This window comes from Dermacentor variabilis, chromosome 6 (genome assembly GCF_050947875.1).
Source record: "Dermacentor variabilis isolate Ectoservices chromosome 6, ASM5094787v1, whole genome shotgun sequence".
NCBI lineage: Eukaryota > Metazoa > Arthropoda > Arachnida > Ixodida > Ixodidae > Dermacentor > Dermacentor variabilis.
This window is the reverse complement of record NC_134573.1, coordinates 152,347,900-152,353,740: the sequence shown is the minus strand read 5'-3', so window position 1 is coordinate 152,353,740 and position 5,841 is coordinate 152,347,900.

Genomic DNA, 5,841 nt, shown 5'->3' with positions numbered 1-5,841 from the left:
CGAGGGGGTGTTGATGCGGCACACTGTCGTCCTTACAAAACGAGTCGCCGCAGCAGGTGGGAAAGACTTGCAAGGTCGCTTCTGGGAAGCTGGGTCATCGCCGATACAATCGTGAGCTGAAAGAACTCTCATACCTTTCAGGACTTTGGTAGAACTTCCTAGTTGAATGTCAATCTAATGTAAGTTCACTTTCTTTTTATCAATGTGTGTGTGTTTTTTCAATCAGTCATTCTTTGTATCGACCTTCTTCTTTTATTCCTGTTAATAACAAGTGCGTGTTATCCTCTCAAACGACAGGTTAGGTTTGGTTTGGTTTGGTTATGTTAGGTTAGGTTATTCTAGGCAGTGAGGTTACCACTCAGTAACTTGAACCCATAATTGACGAGCCTGACACGACACTAGCATACTGCCCCAAATGGCAATGACGCAAACTTTAATTTTTGCAAATTACCGAAGACCGATTGAACGTGAAGAATCTCAGTGGTAAAAGTTAACAAGGAGCCCTCATAACGGTGTTTCCCATAGCTGCAATTTTGCTTTCGAACGACTCACTCACTCACTCACTCAAACAAAAAAAAAAAAACAATTGTACTTGACAGTTCCTATGTTTAACAACGCGAGTGTTGTGTCCCTTGAGAACGTGTTAATCACTCACTCACTCATTCAAACAAACAAACAAAAGAACAAACAAACAAATTGTACTTGATAGTTGCGATATTTAACAACGCGATCGTTGTGTCCCTTGACAACGTGTTAAAACTCCATAAGCTACAGTGCAGAAAGCAGCACTAAGGCGCAGTGTAGCGCATCGCCAAGCAGGTCTTGACAGGACGCGGGGCATCTTTTCGAAGCTGCATCCGTTCGGTAATCGGCTCGGCACTGCATGTACCATCCAGAGGGCGTCCACACCCAAAACGCTTATTCGCAGCTCCATTAGCGTGCTTTCGGAATCACCGTCGCGCGCTAACACGGCATCTCGCCTCCGCCACTAATCAATCTTCGCACCGAAATACGAAGCCCCGAGCAAAGAACTAATCGGGCGAAAGCGGCGGCCTTCACCTTTCTTTATCCCAGCCCGTAGCATCGTGGCGTGCACGCTCTATTGCGTGCCGTCTCTACGAGAACCATAGAATGACACGGGATTAGGAGTGGCCTTCGCCTCGAACTCTCTCCAGAAAAAAAACACCGCGGCCTTGAGGTACGGCAACAATCGAGATGCCACCTCTTGCGCATACTTGGGATGCGCATATTGTTTCTTTAGGACGCACTAAGAGGACATCTGCCTCGTCTATAGGTGAGGCAGGAGTATATCCTCTTTTGCAAGATTGACTCCCCACTTCTCTGGCCGATCCTCCACCAAGATCGCGCGATCCACTTCCAAAAATAGCGAGTAAAGTGCTCCTTTCCCGCGTTCGTGCAACGCGAAGCCATGGCGGACTCACCTATATAGAACCTCGGCACTCCGACGATTGTTATTACTCCGCGCTTCGCCTGTCCACTCCTCCACACCGACATTCGCCGTCCCGCCTACGGAGAAGGCCGCCGTTCGAATTAAGATTCGAATCACCGCGGGACACGCGCGGCGATTACGCTCGCGATTCGCCCGCCGTACACAGAACAGCGAATTTCGCTTCAGTCCAACCTCTTTCGCGTTGCGAAATCGCATATAGCGCCCGCCCCATACGCGACGACACGTCGTCGCCCGCTGCAGGAGGAGGAGGGAGGAAGAAGAAGCGCTTTCGAACGTGGTCTTGGCCTTTCCCGGTGATAGGTAAGCGTGCCAAAGGGAACGCGAGCGAGGGGCAGAGAAGCCGCTCGCTGGTAATCGCGCCTCGAAATCGCCGTCGCGTAAATTTCGCGCAATCGGCGAGTGGCATCGCGAGCTCCCTTTATGCGGCCTCTGTATATACCTTTGCCGCTGGCGCCGAGAGAATGCTCTTCGTTGAGCAGCACACCGGAGAGCGCGCGGTTCTGTCAGGGGTGAGGGTGAAAACGTTATAGGCTTCGAGGAAAGAATGTCTTTTTACGGAAGATCTGTGCATTCGATCTCATTTTCGATGCCCATGCTCCGTCTTGCTTCGAACTTCTGCGGAGCCGATGATGAGTCGGCCGATTTGACCTGTCATGCTGGCTGGTCGGCGCCAGCAGTGCCCAGCGCTAAGTACTCTTTAGCGTACCACCGCGACCCGGCCAAAGTTGGCGTTGTTTCTTTCTTCTTCAACATGGGTGCAAGGATGTGTGCGCGCTGTGGGTTTATTGACCTTATATTGATGTAGTTATCCCACCAAGTTATACATAGTCAGAGAAAAAAAGGGGGCTGTAGTTTTAACTATAGATGAGCTATCTGCATCTAGGTAAGATGCGATATTTTATACCTATAAACATAGCGAGTAGAAGAAGACCACGTGATCTGTAAAGCTTCAGATGCAACTCGAGCGTAGTTCAAGAAAGTACAGAGCAACTCCTCCAACGCATTATCACTGGGACTCGCTCTACTCATGTGTGTTGAAAAGAATGAAAGATCTCAATACTGTTGTCAAGCACAAGCAAGAACAGAGAAGCCGGTGGTCTTCGAAATAGGTGTATAACGTTTGTATCTCTCTGTGCCTGTGGACATGCAGCAAACCCTGTTTTCGACCTCGCAGGACACACAGATCGATTCAAATTGAACCTTGTTCACCTCAGCGCTCCTTTCTGAAAAATATCGGATTCGTGTGCGAAATTATGGATCGTCGTAAAGTCAGGCTTCAAATTTCGGCCATCCGATATGCTCCATCGCACCTGCACTCAAAATGCAGCAGGCTGCTATAGTTAGGGCACGCTATCAGCCATGCGTTCAACAAAAATAGAACGCAAATGAAGTGCTCGTCAGGGGTCACGGTGTCCTGCCGGGAACGTCGTAACTGCTTCGCTACAGAAGCAACTATGAGAGTCGTAGCAGATTTTTTTAGTCCCAGCACATATCCGGTGCATCTATTACCACTATTTGCTAACACTACCCCAATCAGTTGCGTGCTCTCTACCGAAAGCTCTCTAACGTCAGCCGCCAGGCACGGATTTCAAGATCACGCGATGTCTATGTACAGCACCAGCATCGCGACGTCATCGCGGATTTCGTCTTCGCTGTTTCCTCATTACCTATGCAGACCTGGCCAATGGCGTATACTCCATTCCATAGCGACGGGCAGCTATTCCCGTATATCTTCGCTTCGCTTATCTCACCGTTCTCGCATTATACAAGCTCGACCGTAGAGTGCGCTCGACGAAAGAAAGAAAAACGCGCAAAACCTTCCGCAGGTCCACAACCGCAACGTCCGGCGCCGGTCAGCGAGCGCGTCCATTAGAGGACGCGTGTAAAGCATCCAAACGCGCCGCTCGACGACAAGTATATGCCGCAGCGCAGCGGGGCTTTGCCACGGCAGGCTTTGCCCTTCGGCAGCCATAAGCTATGGCTCTTCCTTCCAGAGTGAGCCTCGCAACTCGTGCCAGCAGGCCGTGCGGGGAGTGCGGCGTTCGTTTCGCGTCCGCTCCACTCCCTGCAGAGCTATATCTGCTGCCCCTATATACTGTCCTTCCGCGATGCAGTTCTTATCACTTACGGCTCCCGGGCTTCACTCGCGTGGGCCTTTCCGCGGTTAGAAGAATTACACTCGAGCACCGGGGGAAGGGCATGGAGAAAAAGATGGGGAGGGGGGCGGAGGGAGACGCACACAGCCTCTCAGGGAAACCGCGGATGGAGGGCAATAGTCGGTGTATGAGGGACGTTCGAGTAAGTTACGAAGTTCCATTCTGGACGTTCAGAATGCAGGACACCATGCACGCGGGCTTCGAGGTCGTTTCACTGCCCCTATAACCCCGAAGGCTAAGTTCGAAACACACACACACACACACACACACACACACGTATATATATATATATATATATATATATATATATATATATATATATATATATATATATATATATAATACAAATGTTCCAGAAATCAGCAGCGTCTGCTCGTCCCCAGGAAAGGCTGCGAGTCACGACTGAAAACGAATTAAATCCTCTGCGGAGCACATTCGATAACTTATCAACAAAAGCCTAGGCGCGCCCGTATTATTGATAAAAAATAGTAAGTTTCCTTAGATTTTTTTCGATTGCCCGAAATGTCAGCCCACTTTCACTACGCCCACTCGTTCCGCGGATAACAAGAGAGAGAGAGAAAACAAGGGTAGGAAATGCAGGGAGGTCAACCAGAACAGCATCCGGTTTGCTACCCTACACTGGGGGTGGGGGAAAGGGGAACAGACAGAGGAAGAAAGGGAGAGAGTAAGCACTGAGCACGTGTGGGAGGGACACCATACACAAGGACACTATAAACGGTCTCTTAAGCCCGTGCACTTCAAGTACTGCACTAGTGCACGAATCGCTTTTCGAGCCAGTGACGGGTGTGGCCACAGTCCGAGTATCTTTGACTCGGTGAACGGTCTCGAGTCCAGTCGGCCTAAAGTTGCCCGAAGAGAGATACGTTGGACATCGTAGCGAGGGCAGGTACACAATAGGTGCTCGATAGTCTCCTCGCACCCACAGGAGTCGCACATCGGGCTCTCGGCCATTCCCGTACGGTAGGAGTATGCGTTCGTGAACGCCACTCCCAGCCACAAGCGACCCAAGGTTGTTTCGCCGCGGGAAAGGCTACATGGCAGTTGTAGCCGTAGCGTGGGGTCCAGTTTACGTAATCTGCAATTGAAGGCACTTGAAATTCAGTGTTCTTGTGACTTCTTGCGCGCAAATAGGCGAAGTTCTCTGGCAGCGTCCGACCTCGCCAAAGGTGTTGACGCGTCTTGGTATCTTCGTGGGCACACCGGGCAGCCTTGTCAGCTAGGTTGTTGCCGACGACGCCACAGTGAGCAGGAATCCACTGAAATATAATGTGGTGTCCTCTTTCCAGAGCATGGTGATGCACTTCCCTGATGTCAGATGTCATCTGCTCGTAAGTTCTGTGACGTAATGCAGACTTGATGCTGTGAAGGGCTACCTTAGAGTCACAAATTCTCTGTTGGCTATTCGGTGATTTACATCATAGCGGCATGGAGAGCTGCAAGTTCTGCCGATGTAGTCGTGTGCGACACTTTGAATTTAACTGTAACGTTCTTGGCTGGAACGACGAATGCGGCAGTTGAGCTGGTAGGTGAAGTCGAACCATCGGTATATATATGAATGTGGTCATGATACAGGTCATGGTGCAGTAATAGGAGCGTAAGTTGCTTCAGAGCCGGCGCTGGATGATTGGACTTTTTTGTAATACCAGGAATAGCAAAATTCACTTGAGGCTGTCGCAGGCACCACAGGGGAGAGGAAGGCTTTGCCGCCGTTGTAAAAGATGCCGGTATGCACTCTTGATGAGCGCTAATCACTCGTGAAAAAATCGCTTGAGGTCTCACGGCTGGTAGGGAGGCCAAATGATGGTAGGGGATGCTTGACAGATGGCGAATGTGCGCTCTGAGAGAGTCGACAGCTACATGTGTCTGGATTATATGGTCTCCCGCGATGGCGATTGTTGCTGCTGTTGAGGTGCACCGAGGCAGCCCTAAACACGTGCGTAGGGCTTGACCTTGTATGCTCTCCATGGCGCGAAAGTTCGTCTTTCATGCATTTGACAACACTGGTAGGCTGTAACGTAGGAGTCCCAGAAACAAAACCCTGTACAGCTGCAACATAGAATGGAATGGTGTACCCCAGTTTTTCCCGCAGAGAAATTTGAAGTCCTGAGCAATGGCGACTAACTTCTTCTTCAGATAGACGCAGTGAGGGCTCCACGGATAACAAGACATAGTTAACATAAAGCACGAGAGGGG